Source organism: Meles meles, chromosome 19, assembly GCF_922984935.1.
Source record: "Meles meles chromosome 19, mMelMel3.1 paternal haplotype, whole genome shotgun sequence".
NCBI lineage: Eukaryota > Metazoa > Chordata > Mammalia > Carnivora > Mustelidae > Meles > Meles meles.
The window spans coordinates 14,421,130-14,447,212 of record NC_060084.1 but is presented as its reverse complement, the minus strand read 5'-3'; positions in this window follow the sequence as shown (position 1 = coordinate 14,447,212).

Genomic DNA, 26,083 nt, shown 5'->3' with positions numbered 1-26,083 from the left:
GGTCTCGGGGTCCTGGGATCAAGTCCCGCGTCGGACTCTCTGTTCGGCGGGGAGCCTGCTTCCCTCTCACTCTCTCTGCCTGCCTCTCTGCCTACTTGCGATCTCTCTCTGTCAAATTAAAAAAAAGAAAGAAAGAAAGAAAGAAAGTTATTGTTAAGATAAACTAGTTTAAAAATGTGAAAAGAGGAAAGAATAAAAGTTTAAGGAATTAGAATAAGAAAAAATAAAATTAAGAAAAATTTAATTAACTTTGCAAGACTAAAGAACCATCGGGAGAAGCCATGAATTCCATGCTTTGCTTTTCCCTCCTCTAGAATTCCGCTGTTCTCCTTGATCAGTGAACTTTGGTCTTGGCTGTATGTTCTTGCTGATCTTCTGGGGAAGGGGCCTGTCGTGGCGATTCTCAATTGTCTTTGCCTGAGGTAGAATTGCGCCACCCTTGCTAGGGACTGGGCTATGTAATCTGCTCCCGTTCCCTCTTGGGAGCTTTTGTTCCCTGAACACTTTCCATAGAGCTCTGGAGGATGGGAATGAAAATGGCAGCCTCCCAGTCTCCAGCCAGAGGACCCAGGAGCTTGGGGGCCCCACTCCTCAGTGTGCCCTCAGAGAAAAGCGCTCAATCACTCCTGTCTCTCTGGTCTCCGGCCACGCTCCAAGCTCACGCAGCCTGTGACTGGGCATTTCTGTCTCTGGCACACAGCCCCCTTTAGAGTCTCCAAACCCAGCAGATCCCTGTCGCTCTTCCAGGGGGGTCTCCCCAGATCTGCTACTTGTGCGGTCCCTGCTCAAAGAGCAGTGGTATGACTGTGCCATGGATCACAGTTTAAGGTAACCCCAAGCTGAGAGCTCATTCCTCTGCTCCATGTCTGTAGCTGGCTTCCCCGCTCTGATACCTGCGATCTCTGCTACACTCAGACACCCCCAATCCTTCGGTGACCTTGCAGGACCTGAGACCACACTGTCCCCACAGGGCTCCATCCCTGCTTAGCCTCTGGAGTGATGTCCCTCAGTGCAGCAGACTTCTAAAAGTTCTGATTTTGTGCTCCGTTCCTCCACCGCTTGCCAGGAGCTGGCCCCTCCCTCAGTGGTCTATCTCCGTGGATTCACTTCTCCACAGTTCCTACCTTTCAGATTTTCTGTTTCTAGAATTGCTGCTCTTCTTCTCTTTGATCTCCTGTTGGATTTGTAGGTGTTCCCAATGGTATGTTAACTATCTAGCTGAACTCCTGATGTCATCTCAGCCTGCTACTCCTCTGCCATATTGACTCCTCCCCGAGTGAGAGGTTTTATGAGTGTTTTGTTCCTTTTATTTGACTCTGTTCATTCCTCCCTTTGATGATCTTTCATTTACCTGCATCTGGCTCCCCAAAGCTCCTGTCCAGACATAGATCTTATAAAGCTAGTTTGGTGTTCAGCCCAGAGTGATATTTAGGAGTTAAACAGATTCAGCCACTGAACCATCTTTCATGGGGATGGGGAAACCCTATACCATCTCCCCAGTGTCAAGCCATAAACCTGTGTCTTCCTTGTTTCTGTCAAACCTATGTAGCCCGCAGTGGACTGAACTCTTGCTACCACTGTCTCTCTCTAGAGTCCAATAGCCTCAGCCCTGCACACTGTTTTGCATTTCTCTTTCCATTCTGCTCCATGGCTTATAAGCTTATTTATATCTTTTATTTTTAGTTATTCATATTTATGTTTCATCTACCATGTTTTCTATTTTGAGCGGAGAGTGTATATGAAATTTCATATCAAATTATGAAGTCACTACACCTTCAGTACTGAAAGCCCAATAATATTTATTCTTTAGGTTCATTTTTAAATTGTCAAAAGGTTAAAAGTAATATATTTACTCTCCCTTATGGCATGTTCTTTTATTATTATAAAATAAGTCATATAAAATGAATATCATATTTACATTATCAGATAGACCCTGCTATTAAAGGAAAATCTGTTCAGTAATAACCATCACTTGAATCTTTATTTGCTCTATGACAAGCACTGTGCTGAGTGTTTTACCCATGACATTTTATTCAATCAGAACAACCCTACAAAGTAAAAGTTGTCATTATTATAGAATAATAAACTGACTTTTAGGCTTTTCAAGAACTTGTAAGGAGTCATTAAAGCCAATAATCAAGTCTGATTTGAAAGCTTATACTTTAGTTTTTTAAGTGTTTATATTTTAATTGTTGAGAAGTTCACATTCTCTTCTCCCTTTTGATCAATTAGTACAATTTTAATGATATGTTGGTACAGAAAATTGAGAAACTATCTGAGAAGGGAACAGAGTAGATGCTTTCAGCATTTGGTCAGAGCTTTAGCTATTTGATATAGTGTGGAATTTCAGAATATGTTTGAGGGATGTTCCCTCAACTGGTGGGATCTTCCCTGACATATTATTGCTATTATTATATTTAAACTTTCAGAGGTGTTTGTCATTTTTCCCCCCATCTGTCCATTTTCATTACGTTTACATTATAAGATCACTTACATAGAAGCATACTTGTGGTCATGTGTCTTTATTTATTTATTTATTTTTATTTTTTGGTATAGGGCTAATTCTTACATTTTTATATTCTAAGGGAAGTACAAATAAATAGACAAAAGTAAGGTAGAGTTGGCACTAATGAATACAGTGATGTCTTTGGAAGTTTTTAGCAAGAGGCCTATAGTAGGAATCTACAGGTGAAGAATTAAACCTAAATCCCATATCTTGCGAGCATTTATTAACTAATGAAATATGCAGGTATATCCAGTAAGAAAAAAAAAAAGTAGAGAAATTTTCACTCTGTACTGGCTAATTGAACTTAAAGAATAATAATGACTGGGCAACGGTAGTATTGTAAAAGATTTTAATTTGTAAAAAATGAAGAATTAAGATAGCAGGCATCAGAATCAAGTGACTAAGAAGGACCAATGTGTAGGTCATAGCTTTATGCTGATTATATATTTATATATTGTGTGTGTGTGTGTGTCTGCCTATATAATAAGTGCTTCAGTCCTAATTTGGAGTGGAGAATTAGAGGACCATGATTTTAGTTAGATTTTTAGTGATGAAGAAGGAATAGAATAATTCTTAATAGACTGAAACTGCCATTCTAAAGTTTGTGTTACGCCACTTTGATTTTACAGCAGACTTAGATTAGTGCCTCTTTTCACTAACTGAAAGAAATATGAAGAGAATATTTGCTTTTATGAAAAAAGGAAAAACACGGAAATGGCGTTCAGCATTTGTTTTGCAGCCTGCGCATACCCCTAAGCAACAAGAGTGGCACCACCAAGCTCCTTCCCCGGGAACTACATTCAGCATCTCAGCATTAAGCCACCATAGCTTTGAACTGCATCTGTGAGCATGTGTGCTTTATCTTGATTTATTTTGTGCATCTGTTAGCAAGATGTGTCCTAAGTATCAGAAAAGCCTAAGAGAGGTTATTTTTTTGGCTCTGGAAATGCTCAAAAATTTTTCCATGTAAATTAATGGTAATTGCTTCTTTGCTTTATGCCATTTTGGTTTATGAAAGTTTCCACGGGAGCGTTTTACTTTCCAGTAGTGGGTAAAACCTGTATCTGCTGAAATGAATCTCCTCCATGCCTTTCTTCTAATTGTGGGAGATGGTTTATTGGAAATCTCAAGTTTGAACTACTCAGACTCTGTATCCCATCCCTCTAGGGCCAGCTCAGCCCTTCATCCTGTCAAAGCAGATAAAACAGAACAGCCTGCAATTTGCCATAAAGGGGTCCTTGGCTTGAAGCATTTTAATGTCCATAAAGAGAAGACGAGACCTTCATTTTTAAAGACTCCCATGAAACATTTCAAGCAGCATGGATTTGTCTTGGTGCCCTTTGCCCAAATTAATAGATTTGGGCTGCAGACTTGGGGAATAGCTAAGCATTCTGGCCTACTTAGCATCCACTGATATTTTACTACATCTATCTTATTTTAGCCTAGATGCCTTAAGACTCAAAACACATTGAGTAAATAATACTTAAATAAGAAAAGCCAATAATTTTTAGACCTTTGTCAGTTAAACATAGGAGAAATAGGGTTATAATGATATTATTTTAGAAATTAAAAATCAAGTACAATGATCTAGAGAACAGATCAAATTGTTCTAACTTATTCTTTTTTCTTTTTCTTTTTTTTTTTCTAATTCTTGCCTCTGTTTAGCAGTCTGGGGTAGAATTGCGTCTGGTTCCAACCAAGAGCCTTCTGATGAGAAAATGGCACAGAGGATTATAATAAAATACCAAGTGTATTATTTTGAATTCTTCTCAGGCTCTGAGAACAGGAATATCTTAAGCTTTGATAGAATGGTGCAATTTTATATTTTCCATTTCACTACTCTAAAAGGTTCATTGTCTTTTAATTAAACTACAGTGGGGAAGAGCAGAGATTAAAAGATGTAGTACTATAAAGGGGATGGCTTTTAGCTACTAGTACATGACTGAAGACACCACAATAAAGCAAGATGGAGTGTAGCAACAAGTTTCGTGCCTTGAAGCTTCCTCTTGTCTGACTGTGGCAGTAATTTGGAGTTAATTTGTGCAGCTTCTCAGTAAAAGAGTTTGTGTTTTATATTCTTTGATTCTTCCTAGATCTTTTCTCAGCTGTGGGTGTTTTTTTGTTGTTGCTGTTTTGGGGTGTTGTTGTTGTTGTTGTTGTTGATGTTGTTTTGGCAACCTGTTAGTTCCCTTTATTTGTTGGTAGTGAGATGATTTTTATTTCTCCAAATGAAACCTTATATAAAATAAATATTTTTAAAAACTATTCTAGTTGCTTTGGAGATGTATCCAAAGTATCCATCATGCATCTTAACCATCATTCCATGATGTGTTTTTGAAACGGTATTAGAGCTCTCCCACCTGTCCTTTTATCATCCCTTTCATGAGGTCCAGTGGCAGCTTATACAACTTGGTGTGATAATCAGTAAACCAGTTAACGTGAGAAGCTTGGACCAAGCTCAGTGCACAGCTATTTCCTATTCATCACCTGCTTTATACTTGAGGTAGTAGCACCTTCCTTGAATCTCCTATTTTCTGTTCTTACAGATAAGTAGAAGTCCACTTTCACTTGTAGTGATTTGTAGTTTTAGTATGGGGTGAATGTTTGGGTTTCTACATTTGAAAATATTACTGCCTGGTAGTTGTCTTATTTTCCTTTGTCTGCATGAAGATTTTTTTCTCTTTGTGTCTGTTTTTCTCCCTTTGCTTTCTACTCCCCCACATGTCCCCAAGTCCTTCAAGCCAATGAGGCTGTGGTGACACCTTCTGGGCAGTGATGGGAGTGAATTACAGCCATAAATTGCATGGTGGTATTATGCATACCAAAGATTTGGTTTATACTACCAAATTTAGTTTGCTTCATCAAATGAACCCATATAGCATTCTGCTTCTGCTCAGAGTTTCTAAAAGTTGTTAAATATTGATATCATTTCTTACCAATGAGCATAGATTTGTATTTAGCTAAATAAAAAGCTAGTGGACCCGCCTGTTTCATCAATGTAAAGGATATGGTACTTGGTTGGGCCTGAGAATGAATGTTGGCAGAGGAAAAACTTAACAATTGCATGTTATTAGAGTATCAGCACCATACACTATTGTCTTTTTGCCATGCTCTGATACAACAGTATCTGGTTACATACCAGTGCTTCATAGCAGTGGGAAAATGTCCTATAAAAAGATTTCAGTAGAAACAATGTCTTCTGTCAAGACCATAAACTGTTGGGACCATGTAGGATGGAGGCCTCTCCAGAGCCATTCTTGTCCATCCATACGTCTCATCAGTTTTAAGAAACATGTAAGGAGTCTCCTGGTAGCCTCTGTGAGAACCTTGCTTTTTTCTGATGAGACTTCATTCCTTCCACCACTACTTCAAAGCCAATTTTAACTCTTGTATTAAAAGATTTTAAATAAAGCTTTCTCCTACACAGCATGAATACATTAAAAATTTACCATTATTAATGTACTTACTTATTTTTTTAATTGACCTTTGTTTGGACAGTGAACATGATACAACTGTAGTTTCTAATCACATTACAATTCTAGCAGACCTTGTGAAGTTTGTTATTAAATAATTTCAGAGATCTCAACAATCTTTACTATTTTCCATAACTGAAGATAAAATGTAGAAGTATCAGGCAACAACGGTGTGACTAGCTGTCAAATTGGCTATGAAACTACTACCCATCTCTATTGCATTCCCAAAGGGCAGTGTCAAATCAGAAAGCACAAGACACTAAATTTAAGAGCGAGGACAACTGGTACAGTTGGATATGCAGCCTTTAAAATGGCACCGCGTGGCTTATCTTAGTTTGTTGCCTCATTCTTCGGTCAAATATTGCTTACTCAGTATATATTTATGTTTATATTTGGTACAGAACCCAATATTTCTATTAGTACTATGTAATAAAATCAAGACAAGGACACATTGCCTTCTAATTTTGATTTGCAAACAGATGGTAGATAGCTGGAAAATAGACAGGAGCTATAAAAGAAAACTAAGGAAAATGCTTTCATGAAGTTAAAATAACGCTAGTTTAAAATACCAAAAGTGTGAATGAGTAACAAAATATCATGTAGTAACTGGGGAGATGATGGTTTTATTTGAAGTGGGGGGAGGGAGGAAAAAGCTAGAAGGAGGCAAAAACACAATTTGGCCTAAAATTGAATTTCTCTGATAAGGCATTTCAGAAGCGGCTTGTCTTATTCACTCAGCAGCAAAATAATCATATGCGCTTTAATAATCTTTATTTTACAGGAGTGCGTTGCCAGGGTAACGGGATGTAAGCAGGGGAACCAGCACCTTGCAGATCACAAAGGCAAATCTGTGGAAAGAAATTTCACTGAGTTTCTCTTTTCCTCACCAGTGTAATAATGACTCTTATTTTTCCTACAGTATTTAATAATCTCACATAAACATTTTTTCCTTTTCCCTTTTCTGTATCTGTTTAAACACACAATAGCATATATCTGGAACTGCCAAGATCAGTGGGCTAAGCAAAAAAACAGATGTTATATATTTAGCATTTTTATATAATTACTTTTTATTGTTGTCTTACCCTATCTCCATCCCTCCCAACTTATTGTTATTTCCTCCTCTCTGTAAACTTGATGGTAGTATTCCAAGTAAAGGGGACTTGTGGTGGGAGTTGGTATTTGGCTACATTAATCAAAATTTATTAGCTATGCTTGCCTGCATGAAGATTCTAAAAAGGCAGGGATTCCAACTGAATCTTTTATAAGGGGGTAAATTGAATTACAACAAATACAGTGACAAGTATTCAGGCAAAGCTGCAAAAATAATGTTTTCTTTATACTCATGCACACACACACAGACATATATACACACACGTATGTATACAAGGGAGGAAAGAAGGAAAGGAAGCAGTGTTAGGTTCCTTCAGCTTTCCGCTGGGGACAGGAACCTCAATTCATTCTAAGAAACTGGCTGATTTGAAATTAACAAAATGAAAGTTTCCAATGCATTTCAAAAGAGATAGAAAAATAGCAATAAGAATATACCTACTGATCATTTGATTAGATCAAATGTTTGACAAATGTATAGCTTGTAAGTATCTGCCTGTCATTATCCTTGCCAAAGCAATAGTAAATGCAAAAGCAAAGTAATATTGGCCTGTGAGACTGGCAAATTGAAAATGAATAAAAATAAACAAGAGCCTTCTTGAAACTAGGTATGAAAAACTATATTCAAATAATGATTAAAAGTTTGACTTTGGCCAAGTATTTCAAGTTGATGCTGCCTCTTAGTTTTAACACACCTGTGTTTCTGAGTTGTATTTTTCACAATTCTTTCTCTATGTCTAAAGAACAATCAAGCAGACAAAAATAGGTGCTCAAAAACTAGTTTCTGAATGGGCTTCATTTGAAAGTTAACTTCGCTGAGTTTTAGTGAAATTTACTAAAGTGTAGTTTTAATTATTGTTTTTATTATTTTTTCCTAGAGATTATTCTTTCATCCTGGATAAATTTGCACAAATACTTAAAATTCAAACTAATTAAAGCTACCTTAAAAACAAATAATGGCAAAAGACCAAGTAAAATTTGAAAAGGCCAAACAAAGCCTCATTAAAATGGCAAATTGTAGGGAAAACATTCCATAGAGGTCTGGCTAGTATACCTTAGATGTTTAGAAAAATGGAAAAGGGTCATGTTGAAATAGTAAGATTTCTGATGTTCCAGGAAGAATTTTTAAACCCAAACACCACAGTAGTCAAAGGCTTCATCCTCATCAAGTACCAATGAAAATTCTTAAAAATTTTAAAACTTAAGAGAGTTCATTAGAAATTCTCTTTATGGGTGCCTGGGTGACTCAGTGGGTTAAGCCTCTGCCTTCTGCTTAGGTACTCAGCATCACTCTGCTCAGGTGATGATCTTAGGGCCTGGGATCAAGGCCCGCATGGGGCTCTCTGCTCAGTGGGGAACCTGCTTTCCCCCCACCCTCTGCCTGCCTCTCTGCCTACTTGTGATCTCTCTGTGTGTCAAATAAATAAATAAAATCTTAAAAAAGGAAATTCTCTTTATAATAAAATTGTTAACTTAAACTCAGCTCCTAATTATTTATTCTATATAGAATCAATTCATTAGGGGCTTTTCTAGGGCCTATATCTTCTTTGCTATAAAATTCCTAATTGACCTCTTTTAATGTTAGTTGTTTCTTAAGAGCGTATAAGTTCCCTAAACTTACATAGCCAAGAGAGAAGACATTTTTCTTTCATTGGGCTCTTGTTTATGTCTTAGAAGGAATGTTCTGTGGAAATAATAGCAGTTTTGAGCACAAAGTTGCCTATTTTCTTAGGATTTGAGCCTTAATTTATCCTTGGTGCATGAAAATCACCAGTAACTCCTCATTTTTATTTAATTGTTATGAAGATAAGACTATAATAGGCAAATGAAAACACAGTGTTGCGTAAATGCCATTCTTTTGGTGATCTCACTCCAGCTATAAACATTTTCAACTCATCTGCTAGCATTTGCTGTTATTTGATGAAAAAGTGATTCTTTTCCCTCAACTCCTAAATTTGGTGCAATTTTGGAACCATGTGTAACAGGATCTTAAAATGGGGCTCTCCCAGTTTGTAAGACAAAGATTTCAAAGTAATATATGAAAACACCCTCCAGTTTATATATGAAGTGGAGAGAGAAAACCAGTTACATGATTCTTAAGTTGGTTAATCATGTCAAAGATACAAACAAATTGGGAAGCCAAAATTTAAGGGAAAGAAGATTTTGGAGAGAATTGGTATGCAGAGTGTCCCATCACACCTCCAAAGGTAAGGATGCATTTCCCTTCATTAAGAGAGAGAGAGGCTTGAAGGAGATGACTTGGAAAGCTTAATAACTGACCCCTGCCACTTAAGAACTGCTTCTGATGCATGCCTGAAAAATCTAGAGCTTGAAATTGATTGGCAGATCCTTTGAAGGTATTATGGTGATGAAGCTCTTTTAGGTGACCTACATTCCGAGAGTTTTTTGGAGCAAATGTTGCTTGAATTTATGGCATGGATTAAAGGTAGGCATATGCACAAGAGAGAGGTAAGGTTGTAAGGTTGACGCAGACTCACAGACTTCCTAGAGGGGCCCAGTGATCTGAATGGTGAAGTGAACTGCCATCTTTTCAGGAGCAGTGAGCAGAAAGAGAGCCCCACCTAAATCAAAAGATCTGCAAGTGAGAGTCAAGACACCCTCTTTCCCACTGCAACTGGCCAGCCTAGATATATAGCAGGACTGAAGTGGGAAGCAAAAGTAATCACAAATTTGAAATTTAAAGTTTTTGTTACTAGATGAGATGTATTAATTGTTGAGAATTTTAAGTACTTGTAACTGAACAGAAACATGAAATCTGCCCTATATTTCATGCATAAGCATGGGAAGCCCCATGAAATAAATTAAATGTCAAACTGACAGACAATAAAAAAATTTCATTAGCGTTATACTTGCCAACTTAATGATTTTACGTGTGTGTGTGTGTGTGTGGCCAAATGGTGATCTTAAAAAAACAGAAGAGTTGCATGTTGTGAAATCATATTATCCATGATCCCTAGCTTATTATCTCTATCTTTGGAGACAATACTTCTATCCATTCTACCTGGTAGAATTTTAATGTGAAGTTAGAAAACAAGGCAAGGACCATCTGATATCTATCTTAGCTCAGAAACAAAATTTTTAATAAAAAGCATTATATATATTTATTTCCTTAGCGTATCCCTATTTATAATGCTTCATGCCTCTTTGGAAAATAATATAGCCTTATAGGACTTTCTTCCTCCACAAAGTAACTTAGGGTGTGTATGTACAGGTCAATGAGGAAAACCTGATTAGTAATCCTCTTCAGATTTTAAAAACTATTTCATCATTACTATTAATTAATACTTTATCATCTTTGTGAATGATTTAGAAAGCCTGTTCCAAAGGATAAGACAAATATGTTCCATGAACAACAAGACTTGCAACTTGAGAAATTATTTCTGTGTTTCATTTAGATAAGAGAAACTCCCATTGTTTAATGTCTTTAGCTTGGACTCATATTTCTTTAGCTTTGATTTATTTTGTAGGAGGATATATCATGGACTGAGAGAAAAGCAGGTTTTTACTTTTTAACATGATTACACTAACCTTTATGATATACAACAATCTACTAATGTTAGAAGTGATTAATTGAGATATTAGTAACATTGTAATTGAAGTCTGGGTTACATTTCAAATCTCTAGTCCTCAATATACTAGGCCACATAACACTGGTAATTGTGGTTTTCTGTGGCTATTGTGTTTGAAATGGTTGCTGACTTATGTAGGATCTCCTGTAGTTTGAGGGTTGATTTTGGCATGACCTACTTCAATATAATTCCTATTAGTAACTCCACTGAAGTGTTAAGTGACAAATCCTTTGAAATTTTTTCTTTGGGTAATCCAACTTAACTCTACTATGAAAATAGAAATAGTTCTCTAAGGAGGTGAGAGGGATGTGTGTATGTGTCTGTGTGTGTGTTAGCCTTTAGTTTTCTAAAGAGCAGATAATTTGGGCTTCCTTTTGTTGGTAGGAATGTTATTTAAAGTTGCAGTTGACATTTTCCTATGTAAAGTAAGGATTTGTGAGAATGCTTTTTCATTTCAGGGCATATATATAAAATTCACATATCACAAGACTTAAATGATCCAATTTCTTATTCTAAAGCAGAGTAATAACACATCTTTATTCCACCACAAAGTATCATGATAAGGGTGATATACTCCAATTGTGATACATCTTGTCAGAAATAAAATAATTTGTCTCGAAAGTTTATGTGTATTTACACCTAAATTTTGAGACAGTGGGAATTGTTTGCAAATATTATAAGTGATTGGCTAACATGTTCTCCATTAAAAGCAGAGATAACTCTAGCTAATTATAGACTGCCAAACCTAGGGAAAGTTTATAGATTATTATAGCTGAGAAGGAATATAAAGAAGGAACACTATCAAAATCATACAAAGGAAATGGATTTTCACCATTATAACCAACTGTTTCTCACTGCCTTCTCTTCTCCACCTCTGTATTTCTCTGTACATGTTTCTATTTCAGGAGAAGGAGTGAATATTTTCATGATTTTTTTCTCTAATCAAGCTCCATTTTCTATTAAGTGAACAATGAGGTGACAACATAGTTGTATTAATATAGTCTTACACAGTGGAGATTCTTTAGCTGTCATGACTATAAAAAGTCTGCTTTAAAAAAAATCTCCTTTATCTGGGGAAGAATTAACTCATAGTTTACCTTAATTTTCACAAGGAAAGGTAAAAGTTGTTTTTATTTAAATAAGCCATCATTTTTCCAACAGCTTAAATTAGTTGATTTATTTTTCCCATCATAGTAACCTAGATTCTTACATCTTTTGAAATGGAAACTGTCCTAACCCCATAACCTCAACATCACTGTGAGTAAAACTCTTTCTAATTATATGACTGTATAGTGTGCGTATTAGCAATGCTAATCAGCTTACTGCGGTGGATTTCTGTCTTCAGTACTGATGTTCATTGAATGTCCATTGACATAATTGCAGCTCTGTACCAGTTCCTAGAAGCTAGTGTATTTAAAACCACAAGTCTGAAATTCATAGTGCATACCATAGTATGTGGAAAAAATTTTAAATCATGTATAATTTTATGTCACTAAGTTGAGTTTCCATACTGTTTTGTTTATCCAAAATGTTTGTGATACTTAATGCTATATTATACTGAATCTTAGCTAAAAAATAAAAATTTTTAAAAGACTTGATAGCACTTATTTTGCTGCATTTAGTTGCTTTTCTGATTGAAAAGTCATCTCTTCTGGGAGAAGGTTTCTTCATCTACATTAAAGAATACCTGATGATTTCCAGAATTCACTTTCAAAAAGCTTCATGACATAATGGGTTTGTTTGTGCATATTTTAGCAAATATATGATATACTTTAGTGCATGTGAACAAGGCAGAAATACAATGACAGAGATGTATATGAGAAATTTTCATATTTACTGCTGGAAACTGAAACAAATCTTCATATAAAATCTTCCTCAAGTTAATGGTTATCAAGAATAAAGCAGAATATAATCGCAGCAAGTGATTAAGAATCATCTTATGTGCTACACACATTTGACACTGCCTTCTTTAATGGAAAATATAGTTAAGTATAACTATTGAAAGAAGAAAAGAATTTAAGATGTTAAAAATGATAAAAATAAGATTTTTGCAAGTCCATTGACCATAAAATGAAATAAGAAGATTTTCATGTTAAAAATTTGACTGGAAAATCCATATAAGCAAATAGAAAAAAACTGAAGGGAAGATTATCATGACTACTATAGTAGTATGTGAGAAAATTATACTAACCTAAATGGAGTCCATAAAATAAATTTATATGAGAAATTGCAGAAATAAAAAATTGAGAAAAAGAACAAAGGAAAGGAATGCTGATAAAAAAAAATAATCATTCATTCAAGCAGTCATTCCACACATTTATTATGTACCATTCTTTGCCCCGTCCCACAATACTGTGCTAGGAGATATATGAAGAATAAAAAAGGATTTATAAGATAATTCCTGGACAAGCAACCTAGAATTAACTTGAAAACTCTCCCATTACTAAACATCTAGAAATGGTTTAAAAAAAAAAAAAGCAACAGATTTCCTTTAGAATGTATAGCTTTGCTTGTGAGAAAGTAAGGAAAATCCTTAAGACCTAAGAATGTAGAGGGCTTAAAAAATAGGGTTGGGGCGCCTGGGTGGCCCAGAGGGTTAAGCCTCTTCCTTCCGCTCAGGTCATGATTTCAGGGTCGTGGGATCGAGCCCCGCATCAGGCGCTCTGCTCAGCAGGGAGCCTGCTTCCCCGCCTCTCTCTCTGCCTGCCTCTCTGCCTACTTGTGATCTCTCTTTCTCTGTAAAATAAAATCTTTTTTAAAAAATAGGGTTGTAAGCATGAGGAGTGACTTTTCTAAAAATAGGGTTGTAAGCATGAGGAATGACATGGGCTACCCTGGGAATGGTGGGTATATGGGAATGAGTGGGGGAATATCATGGTTTCGGGTTATACATTTAATAAGTCAAAATTAGGAGACAAGATTTGGGGCCTACACGATGAAAGGAGTTAGTTAGAACTGAGACATCAATCTGCAAAAACCCTAGGAGTTTAATCAAAGAACAGGATATTAAAATATATATATATATATATATATATATATATATATATATATATAGCATAGGCAGAATGCAGGAAGATTTTTTTCTCCACCTGGATTGTGTGTCTGAGTGGGAAAAAAGTTTCCCTGAGAATTTCTAACTAGATGCATAACATTTTTTAGGTTTGAGGTTTAAATTTATACTTCTTACACTCAGTATACTGAGAAAGCAACATAAAAGTCGTAAGTGAACATGAATATTCCCAAGGTCCCTTACAAGAAACTAAAATAAAAGCCATTCTAGAAGGATGCCCCTTCAACTCAGGCTATACTGTATTTTCCCAGAAAATGCACTATTAACATAGACTCATTTTCCAAAAGGTACAAAATATGCAAGGAAACAGTCAATGTGAACAAGAGTCATTAGACCCAATATAAACCAGGATTAGCCTTTATCAACTTCAGAAAACTGAAGAGAGAATGTAAATAGAAAAGAATATTTTCACCAAAACACTAAAACACAAAAGCAGAATACCTAAAAATAAAAAACTTGGCCAGCTAAGAGAAAATTAACAATCAGAAGATAGATATAAGGAAATTACCCTAGAAGCAGTGCAGAGTTATACAGATAGAAACTGTGAAGTGGAGTTTCAAAGATATGGCAAATAAAACGAGAAGATCCAACATGCATATAATACTCCTATTATATGCATGTTGGATCTTCTCGTTTTATTACAAGATTATGGTGAAGGAGAGCATATTTATATTCGTCAGAGGGTAAGAATGGTAGATGGGGAGAGCCAAAAAGGGGTGACTGTAAAGCACGAGAGAGAACTTGGTGGTGATGAAAAACTCTGTATCTTGATTGCATTGATGGTTACCCGATTCTACACGTGATAAAATGACATAGAACTATAGACACATGTTGTACCAGTACAAATTTTCTGGCTTTGGTATTTCTGCCGTAGTTATTTTAAGATGTAACCATTTGGGAGAAACTGATTGAAGGAAACAAGGGACCTCCCTGTATTATCTTTGCAACTTCTTTGAATCTGTGACTTCCAAAAGAGGAAAAAAGTTTTTTAAAAAGGAAAAAAATATAAGAATGAAACTGAAATACTGGACAGTAATGTAATGTGCTAATAAATTCCTTATATTATTTGAGAAGAAGATTGATTGCTGTTAGATTTTTTTTTTTTTTTAGATTTTATTATTTATTTATTTGACAGAGAGAGAGAGATCACAAGTAGGCAGAGAGACAGGCAGAGAGAAAGAGAGGGAAGCAGGCTCCCCGCTGAGCAGAGAGCCCCATGCGGGACTCAATCCCAGGACCCTGAGATCATGACCTGAGCCAAAGGCAGAGGTTTAACCCACTGAGCCACTCAGGCGCCCCAGTAATATAAATATTTTTTAAAGTTTGAAGAACTATGTAAGTTTCACAAAGACTTTAAAAGCTGTGTTGGAAATACAAGTATAAAATTTTCAGCTCACTAAGAAGATATATTTCTAAGTGCACATAATAAGAGGGTGTAAAAGTAAATAAAACAAAAACTGACAGACCTATAAAGAGAAATAGGTAAATTCATCAGCCTATTTCAGAAGTGTTTAACATATCTCTCAGTTTTTGCAATATCTATCTAATATTAATAAGCTGATTCTGTATCCACACATTAAAATCGAGCTAGTCATACCTTATAAATATTTTATAGATACTCCTTTTATTCCCTCAATCGTTAATATAAACAGTTTTGTAATTAAAAAAAAAACTTTGTCAAGTTAACAGCAGGCAGAAAAAGATGAATCCTAAGAGCAAATAAAAATATTAAATACAAGATAATATAGAAATATACTCAAGTATTAGTTTTCAGAGATGTATAGTACAGTAATCATAGGTCAGTAAGAAATATTATCAGAGTTTTTCAAAAATTTACCTACATTTTACTATAAGAGGACTACCTGACACATTAAAACACAGATTAGAAGTAAAATTAAGGAGGGTATGTGCTGTGATGAGCACTGAGTGTTATATGCAACTAATGAATCATTGAACACTACATCAGAAACTAATGATGGGAAATCGAATTTAAATTTAAAAAAATGTATGAGGCAAACACTAATAAAAAGAAAACTAGGGACGCCTGGGTGGCTCAGTTGGTTAAGCGGCTGCCTTCAGCTCAGGTCATGATCCCGGCGTCCTGGGATCGAGTCCCACATCGGGCTCCGTGCTCGGCAGGGAGCCTGCTTCTCTCTCTGTCTCTGCCTGTGGTAGCTCTCGCGCTCTCTCTCTGAGAAAAAAAATGAATAAAATCTTTAAAAAAAAAAAAAAGAAAACTAATATGATATAGATATCAGATCCAATATATTTTTTAAAGATTTTATTTATTTGACAGAGAGAGATCACAGGTAGACAGAGAGGCAGGCAGAGAGAGAGAGGGAAGCAGGGTCCCTGCTGAGCAGAGAGCCTGATGTGGGGATTGATCCCAGGACCCTGAGATCATGACCTGAGCTGAAGGCAGAGGCTTTAACCCACTGAGCCACCCAGGCGCCCCAAGATACAACATTTTTTAAGGCATAAGCTTTGTTATACTACAAATTATAAAATGAAAAACTCCAAATATGTATAAGAAAAGTTGGTGTGCACCTATTAAAGCCCACAAATTACATAAGCAAAAATTGACAGAATTACAATAAAATGACAAATCTGTAGTCATGATGGGAGACATAATAACCTTCTCTAAATAATTGCTGAAGCATGGCTAGAAAGAATTTGAAGAAAATTAACAGTGTAATCTAATGGGTAGATTTGTGCAATAAATTATTTTTCAAATAAATATATAACATTTGTATGGACTTACCATATACTAGGGCACAAAGCAAGTTTTAACATAAGGTTTAAAAAAAACAAAACAAACAGTATCACGTATCACACTAACTGTATTATACAACCCACAAAATTACAAATAAAGATATTTCAAAACATCCCTTAACCTTGGAAATTAAAAAATAAACTTATTAAAGTCATGGCTTAGAAATAAAAATTGCAATAGAATTTTGAAAATATTTAGAATGGCACAATAATAAACATATGCCATTTCAAAGGTTGTGCGTGAAACTAAGGAAGTACTTACAGAAAAAGTTATAGCTAAATATTCAACTTTAAAAAAATGAAATAAACCGAAAGAAAGTGAAAGGAAGGAAATAAAGAGCAGAAATCGATGAATTAGAGAATCAAGATAGAATAAAAAGATTGTTCTTTGAAGAGACTATAGGCAAACATGAAACAAAACTAAGAAAGCTACTAGGAATGAAAAAACAAAACTAAGAAAGTATTAGAAATGAAAAACCAGTCAATAGCTATAAGTGCATTAATATTTAAATACATAAGGAAAGACAACTTTTAAGTCAAGAGTTACCTAGCTCTGGAAAGTTACCTACCTACCCTGGTAAGCTGTTCCCTCTGTTTTGCCTAGAAAGGCAAATAAAAATCACAGTTGACTTTTGGAATGTGAGTTATGTTTATACCAGGCACTATTGCCTATGTTAAAAGTGACACTTAATGAGTAAATCACATTGGCCTGGAAGGGCTGTAAATAAGCTATTAGAAAACCATAGCTTTAAACTTCCCTGAGTGTGGTAACTTTAAGCTGTGCTTGTAGGATTATGAAAGGAAGTATTAATGACCCCTGCACCCATCCAGTATGATTTTGTTCCTTCATATCTGAGATTAGCTTCTTTTTGTTTTGTGGCCTATTGTGATGAGTACTTCTACTGAAGAAAAATGCCTGACATTGCCCTGCCAATATGCTGTGCTGAACTCTTCTAAAAAGAATTTATGTCAAAAATGGTCTATAATAGTTGTGTGAATCTAATTGTTAGTTAAGCTCAAGAAACTTCCCCTCGTAGGCATAAATTATGCCAATAAATTTGAAAACCTAATGAAATGGACAATTTCCCAGAAAAATAAAACTTGTCCAAATTGACTCAGGAGCAATTAGGAAACACAAATAGAGCTGTAACTCTGTAAGAAATTAATTACCTGTAACTTTTTAAGAAACTAAAACTTTATGTTCACTGAAAGAAATGATAAACAGTGAAAATATAATCCAGAGACAGGGAAATCATTTTGATAACATGATAAAGGCAGAAATGTACATGGTAGAGCAAATCCACTCATAGGTACTACCCTAAGGAAACTCTCATACATAAGCACAGAGACATGTATAAGAATGTTCATTACATAATTTTATTTTTTTTATTTTTTCCTATTTTTTGTGTTATGTTAGTCACCATACAGTGCACCCTTAGTTTTTGTTTGTTTATTTGTTTTTAAAGATTTTATTTATTTGACAGATCACAAGTAGGCAGAGAGGCAGGCAGAGAGAGAGGCGGAAGCAGTCTTCCTGCTGAGCAGAGAGCCTGGTGTGGGACTCGATCCCAGGATCCGAAGATCATGACCTGAGCTGAAGGCAGAGGCTTAACCCACTGAGCCACACAGGAGCCCCTATACCATCAGTTTTTGTTGAATAGTTCCACAATTCATTGTTTGTGTATAACACCCAGTGCTCCATGCAATCCATGTCCTCTTCAATACCCATCACCAGACGCACCCACCCCTTTACCCCTCTCTTCTTTTTTTTTTTTTTTTTAAGATTTTATTTATTTATTTGACAGAGAGAGAGAGATCACAAGTAGGCAGAGCAGAAGGCAGGGAGAGAGGTGGAGAAGCAGGCTCTCCATTCAGCAGAGAGCCCAATGTGGGGCTCGATCCCAGGACTCGGATCATGACCTGAGCCAAAGGCAGCGGCTTAAACCACTGAGCCACTCAGATGCCCCTCTCTCTCCTCCCTCCTAAAACCCTCGTTTTGTTTCCTGAGTCCATAGTCTCTCATTGTTCATCTCCCACTCCGATTTCTCCCCCTTCATTTTTCCCTTCTCTTGATGTCTTCCATGCTATTCCTTATGTTCCACAAATAAGTGAAGCCATATGATAATTGACTTTCTGTTTGACTTATTTCATAGCATAATCTCCTCCGGTCCCATTCATGTTGATGCAAAAGTTGGAAATTCATCCTTTCTGATGGCTGAGTAATATTCCATTGTGTATATCGACCACATCTTCTTTATCCATTTGTCTGTTGAAGGGCATCTTGGCTCTTTATACATTTTGTCTATTGTGGACATTGCTGCTATGAACATTGGGGTGCATAAAAATGTTCATTTCATCATTACAAGAGTGAATAATTAGAAACTATCCATCAGAAAGAGAATAAACAAATCCATGATGGATTAATGTAAAAGAACATTACACAGCCAGACAATGAATAAACTATAGCTCTTTGCATCAATATGAACAAGTATGGTAAACAATATAGGGCAAAGTAAGTCAAGATATACTGTGTACCTTGGGATGTCAATAATGTTTTAAAATGTAGAGATAGTTATATACGTAATAAAAGTGCAAAAACATGCATGGAAATTTAGGATACTGATTACCTCTACTAGGGGAAAGAATGGAATGCAGAGAAGAGTGCTTCAGTTTTATTTCTTCAGCTGGGTGCTGGTTAAATTTATCTTAATTTTTTGGAAGCCTTAAATATTTTATTAAAGAGAGATATGTAAGTTGAAATATCAATTTTAACATACTTATATTATAGCAAGGGCTCTAAGATGATAACAAATCATATTAAAAGTCATTACATAATCACCATAAGAATAGTAAAAAGAACAGCTGTTGTAAGATTTCAGGTAAGTGGACAATGCCATCTATGTTAATGTGATAAAACAGTTTCATGGGTAGGGAGGCATTACATCTGGGTAAAATTCTGATTGACTTGTTTTTCAGGTTCTATTATGTCCTTTTCCTTTCATTACATATTTAGTGAAATCCCTGTGGCATATCCACAAAAAGATTTAGTTGGCAAAGCATAGGGTGTGTTTTAAGGTGAGGCAAGTAGATTAATTTAAGGGCAGCAATGAATTTGTGAAGCAAATAGCGGACAATAAGGATATATAGGGATAAGATTGTTATAGGTCTTGAATGTCTAGTATAAAAGTTTAGACCTATTCTTTAGTCTATTATTTTTCCAATTTTTCTGTTTAGCCATGATTCATTTACATTGTGACAAAACAGAATACACTTACATTCTGACAAAACATGACTGAGGGGGCGCCTGGGTGGCTCAGTGGTTTAAGCTGCTGCCTTCGGCTCAGGTCATGATCTCAGGGTCCTGGGATCGAGTCCCACATCGGGCTCTCTGCTCAGCAGGGAGCCTGATTCCCTCTCACTCTCTCTGTCTGCCTCTCTGCCTACTTATGATCTCTCTCTGTCAAATAAATAAATAAAATCTTTAAAAAAAAAATGACTGAGGGAAAAGGTTTCATAAAAGATTATGCACTGCTTAAGAATGCTGTTCTTAGCAAATGGGAAGCAATTGAATGCCTTCAAAGAGTAATGTGAAATGCAAAAAAAACAAAAACAAACATGTATCTCACCATAGTTTGCAGTCTATTTTAAAGGGAAAAGATTCTGGATTTAAGGAGACCAAATAAGAAGCTGTTGCATATGGCTTACACATAACGGTCTTATCAGTTGAAAATGAGTTGAGAGAATTGTGAAGGAAGAATTAGCAGACCTTTACAACTTTTGGAATCCGAATAAGTCTTTATTACCAAGGGTATTAGAAACTTTAACAAAAATGGAAGAAGAAGGCATCTGGGCTTTGTCCTAAGGTATTTGATTTCTCATGATACAATGTAAAGGGACAGATTTTGACCCACATATGAGGTTGGTGGTCTGACTTTATGTTAAAGAAAACAGTGATTTTTAAGAAAAATACTGAAAGTATGAGGGCATTTACTAAGGTATTTGGGGTCCTAAGATGAAAATAAATTTAGAAACAGGTAATTTGGCAAATGGTGGCATCATGGATATGGATATTGAAAATTAGCAAAGTTAAATAGACTGTGTATAGACACTTGTTGGTCATTGATTAAGTAAGGGCAAGTAAAGCAATAAATGTGAATTGGATGGAAATTGGGTTATGGTATTAAAGTAGCCTGCACTTTAGAGTAAAATGCAGTAATAAAAAGTACAAAGCATTTTTCTAATTCAATAGGAAATAAAAGTTAAAAACAGATTTCTGAGAGAAAAGACAAAACAACCATGGTATCAATTATAGAACTGAGTCTGAAGCAGTTTACGGGGGGAATATTTTATATCAGTCAGCATGCTGATGATTTTGTTTCTTAATAGTGCAGAAGAGTAGAAAAGAATAAAAACAAGAAAGTGATGTTACCTTTTAACACCAAAGCTGTTTCACTTTAAAAATACAAAAAAAAAAAAAAAAAAAAAAAAAAAAAACCCACTTTGTCAAAAGGGAAACTATAATTTTAAATTGATTAAATGTTATTTTGGGGTACCTTGGAATCCTTAAGATAATGCTTCTAATTTGGTTTTTGTTTATTTTTTTTTTACTTCTTTCTACCCAAGCTAATTGCATTTTTAATTAATTATTTTTATTTTGAGATAATCATAGATTCACATTCAGTGGCAAGAAATAATATAAAGAGATCCCAGATACCCTTTCTACTCTTTCTACCAGTGGTCATATCTGGCAAAACTAGAGTATCATATCACAACCAGGATGCTGACACTGAAGCACTCAACACAGAACATTTCCATCACCACAAGGAGCCCTCCTGTTGCCTTGTATAGTTATACATACTTCCCTCCTGCCTCCAATCCTCCCGAACCCCTGGAATTGCTGGTAGGAATGAAAATCATTCAATTACTTTGGCAAACAGTTTGGGAGTTTCTTAAAAACACACACCCCCTACATCATATGATCAAGACATTTATTCTCAAATACTATAAACACGTGCATATAAGTCTTTGTATAGACTACCTAAGAGAGAAAGAAATATATGACTATGCAAAGATACAGTTCATAGCACTTATATTTGTAATAATAACAAATAACAATAACAAATAATAATTTGTAATAATTAAATGGAAATTTAAAAATATCCATCAACAGGTGAATGGATAAATACATTATGGTATGTCCATACAGTAAATACTATGAGGCAATAAAAGGAAATAAACTCCTGCTTGAACAGCAACATAGAAGTATAATTATGATGAGTGAAAGAAGTCAGAGAAAAAGAATACACAAAGTATTGTTTCATTCATAAAATAGTCTAGAAAATCTAAACCAATCTATAGTGACAGAAAACAGATCTAAGGTTGCCTGGAGAAGAGGGTGGGGGTGGGGGAAGGGCAGGAGGGAGGGATTACCAAAGAGCACAGGAAAACTCTTGTTTTCTGGGTGAGGCATATATTCATGATCTTGATTATGATGATAGTTTCACAGGTATATCCATAGGTCATAACTTACAAATGGTACACTTTAAATATGTACAGTTTATTATACTTCAATAAAGCTGTTAAAAATAATAGGTACATTCAAAAATTAGAGTGATTTAATTTTGTTACATAAAAGGAAAATTTAAACACTGTAGTTTTTAGAAATCATGTTTTTGAAGAGTAATTAACGTCATCAGAAAATGCTTATAATATTCAGAGATAAGTGCAGTTCTGACTTATAACAGTCCATTAATATTGGTTGAATGTTAAATGAATGAAGTAGTGTTAAATGAAAAAAGCAAGATATAAAAAAAAGAATGTTATATAAAAGGAACTGGTAGTATACAATCTTTTGGGGTTGGCTTTTTTTATTTTTTTTAATCTCAGCATAATTACCTGGTGATTTTTGCTTGTTTTTGAATGTATCACTAGCTTATTTTCATTTTATTGCTGAGTCATATTCAGTGGTGTGGGTATACCAGCGTTTAGCTATTTACCCTTGCAGAATATCTGGGTTGTTCCATTTTGAGCTATTTATGAATAAAGTTACTCGTCTTAGTTTCCAGTGGCTGCCACAACAAATTACTGCAAACTAGGGCTTAAAACAATAGAAATTTAGTCTCTCACAGTTCTTTGAGGCTTGGAGTCTGAAATGTGGCAGGACCCCACTCCCTCTGAGGGCTCCAGGGGAGAATCTATTCTCCATTTCTTCCAGCTTTGCTGACTTCCTCAGCTTATAACCAGTTTCTGCCTCTGTTTGTAAGCTTCACATTGCCTTCCTTTCTTCTATCAAATTATTTCCTGTGTGTCTCCTGTCAGGACACTTTGTTTGGACCTAGGGCCCACATGGATAATCCAGCGTGATCTCTTATCAAGATCTTCCATTACATCTGCAAAATCCCTTTTTCCAAGCTCAGTAACATTCACAGGTTCCAGGAATTAGGACATGGACATATATTTTGGGGAGCCATTATTCAACCTACTGCACTGCTCTAAACATTTATGTGTCTATTTTTGTTTGCAATTAAGTCTTTGTTTCATTGTGACATATAACTTGGAATGTGATTGTTGGGTTATATGGTAACTGCATGTTTAGGTTTTTGGGTATTTTTTTGTTTTTGTTTTTTTGAGAAAATGCCAACCTGTTTTCCAGAGTTACTCTGCCATTTTACATTCCCACTAGCATTGTATGAGCAATCCTGTTTCTCTCCTTCCCAACCAACATTTGATGGTGTTGCTGTATTTTTTATTTTAGTCATCCTGATAAGTGTACAGTGATGTTTTACTGTCATTTTAATTTCCATTTCTTTAATGGTTAATGATGCTGAACATCTTTTTGTGTGCTTATTTGCCACCTATAGATCTTCTTTGGGTACATATCTCTTCATGTCCATTGCCTATGTTCTAATTGAATTGTTTCCTTTTTTTCCTTTTTATTTTTTTTAAACTGTTGAGTTTTAAGAGTTATTTATATAGTCTGGATACTAATGCTTTGTCATACCTTTCCCTCTCCATTTTCGTTTGCAAAACAAATGTTTTTAATTTTTATGAGATTCAGGTGAGCAGTTTTTCCTTTCATGAATCATGTTTTTGGTGTCAAGTCTAAGAACTCTTCCTGTATTTTTCTAAAATGTTTTTGAGGTTTACATTTTCTACTTAAGTCTGTGATATATTTTGAATTTTTAGGTAAGGTATGACAAGCCTTAGATTAAAGTTCATTCTTTTGCCTATGGATGCCCAGTTGCTCTAGCACAATTTGTTGAAAGACTATCTTCCTTGAAACTGGAGAAACTGATTCTTCAAACTTCATTTTTTTTTCAAAGTTGTTTTAGCTCTTCTAGTTCTTTGCCTTTCCAGATGAATTTTGGAATAATCTTGTCTATATAAAAACTTATTGTGGGATTTTTTTAAGTAAAACTGTATATTAACTGGGGGAGAACTGACATCCTTACTATCTTGAGTCTTCCATTCCATGAACATAGTATGTTTCTATATTTATTTATATCTTCTTTGATTTTTTTGTCATTGTGTAGTTTTCAGCATTTAAGTCCTCTATATGTGTTCTTAGATTTACTCCTAAGTATTTAACTTTTTGAACTCATTGTAAATGGTATTGACTTTTGTGTGTGTGTGTGCCATGTGTTCGTTACTTGTATATAGAAGTACAACTGATTCTTGTATGTTTATCTTGTATCTTGCTGAACTCAGTAGTTTTAGGAGGTTTTTTTATAGATACCTTAAGATTTTCTACATAGTTGACCATGTCATGTATAAATAAGAACAGTTTTATTTCTTCCTTCCCAATGTATATGCCATTTATTTCCTTTTCTTGCCTTATTGCATAGACCTTTTAGCCCTGTGTTCACAATCATAGAAGGAATGCATTCCATCTTGAGCATTCAGTATATTAGCTGAAGGTTTTTGCTCTTTATCGAGCTGGAAAATATCCCTCTATTCCTATCATTCTGAGTATTTTACCATGAATGGGTATTAAATTTTGTCAAATGCTGGGTTTTTTTTCATCAATTGATATGATCATGTGATTTACCCTCTTGGATTTTGAATTTTGCCAGTCTTGCATCCCTGTAACAAACCTCACTTGGTTTTGGTATATAATCCTTTTTTTATGTTGCTGGATTGTATTTACTAATCTTTTGTTGAGCACTTCTGCATCTTTGTTAATAAGGGATGTGGGTGTGTAGTATTCTTCCTTCCTATCTCCTTAAATCATGCAGAGCACATGTGGAAATTATTGACATCAAATTCAGATTGAGTTTACATGTAGGGAGGCAAGAAAGAGAAGGGAAATGAGGTGAAGAAGCATTACTCACAAGGTTAAATTAAACTATAAGTATAATATTCTATTTCTTAAAAAATGGAAACTTATTAAATTTGAAAAAACCAGATAGTGGTTATACAAGCATTCATGCCATTATTCCTTTTACTTCTTTCTGTGCTTGGAATGTTTGATAGGTTTTTTTTTCTTTAATAAAAATAAAAACAGTAAAAATATTTTGCTAAAGGGCACAGTCACCATCCACAGCTTATTTTAGGAACAGAAATCTCAAAAGAAAAAGGGGTAGTAAAAATTGACAAAAGACCACTGTGAAGGAGAGTGACACAGTTGGCATATGTAAAGTTAATCTGTTTGTACCTAAGTAGCTAGCTAATAAATGTTCAGTTTAAACCTCTGTGTTTGAGGTGTTGCGTAACTGTGGCATCCACAGGCTGAGCCTCACATTATAACTACTTCTTTTCTTTTGCAGTTACTCTGTCTTTATCTATGTTCCAATGTCTTTTACTTCCTTCTTTCCTAGACGTGATGCTAGTCTAATGTTTTGTCCTTTCATCATTTGATGAGAAGCAGGAAATATGTCTTTATTTCACTTGTTCCCTTTTCTAAGTCAAAGGGCACACACACAAGAGACTTAAACCAAGTCTCTATGCTTATAAAAATCCTCAAAGAGGTTTTTTTTTTAAAGTGGGAGGTAACATTTTCAGGATCCTCCTGCAGAAACCAGTTCTCTTTTCCTTTTTATCTCTAGCCTTCCTTACATAGAAAGCTCTCTTTATTGAAGTTCACTACCAGGACAGGTATGTGTGTCAAGTGTTTGTTACCTATTAAAAGAGCTACTAATTTGATAATATCTGTCTTAAACGTGCACACAAAAAAATCCCTTGTTAATTCCTATAAGAAAGGATCAGACCCATTTAATGTAAATGTACACATAATCTGATTCTATGAGGATTCTACCTGATTCACTTTAAAAATTGAAGGACTTTGTTAATACATGTCATGGCTTTCTAAGCCAGCATAATAAAGTAATAAGAGAAATTTTCAGTTAGCAATCATGTTTAGTTAAGCCCTATAGATTCTGTTATCACCAAGAGACAAATCTAGGTTATTTATGTTAGGTGGTGATAAATGCTGTAGAGAAAAATAAATTAAGGTAAAGGAGATAGATAGTGCCAAAGGCTGGGAGTGACTGCTGTTTTGTATGGGTGATAGGGGACGATACCTGAAATAAGTAAGAAAAGGAGGCATGTGATTCTGGGGAAAGAATAT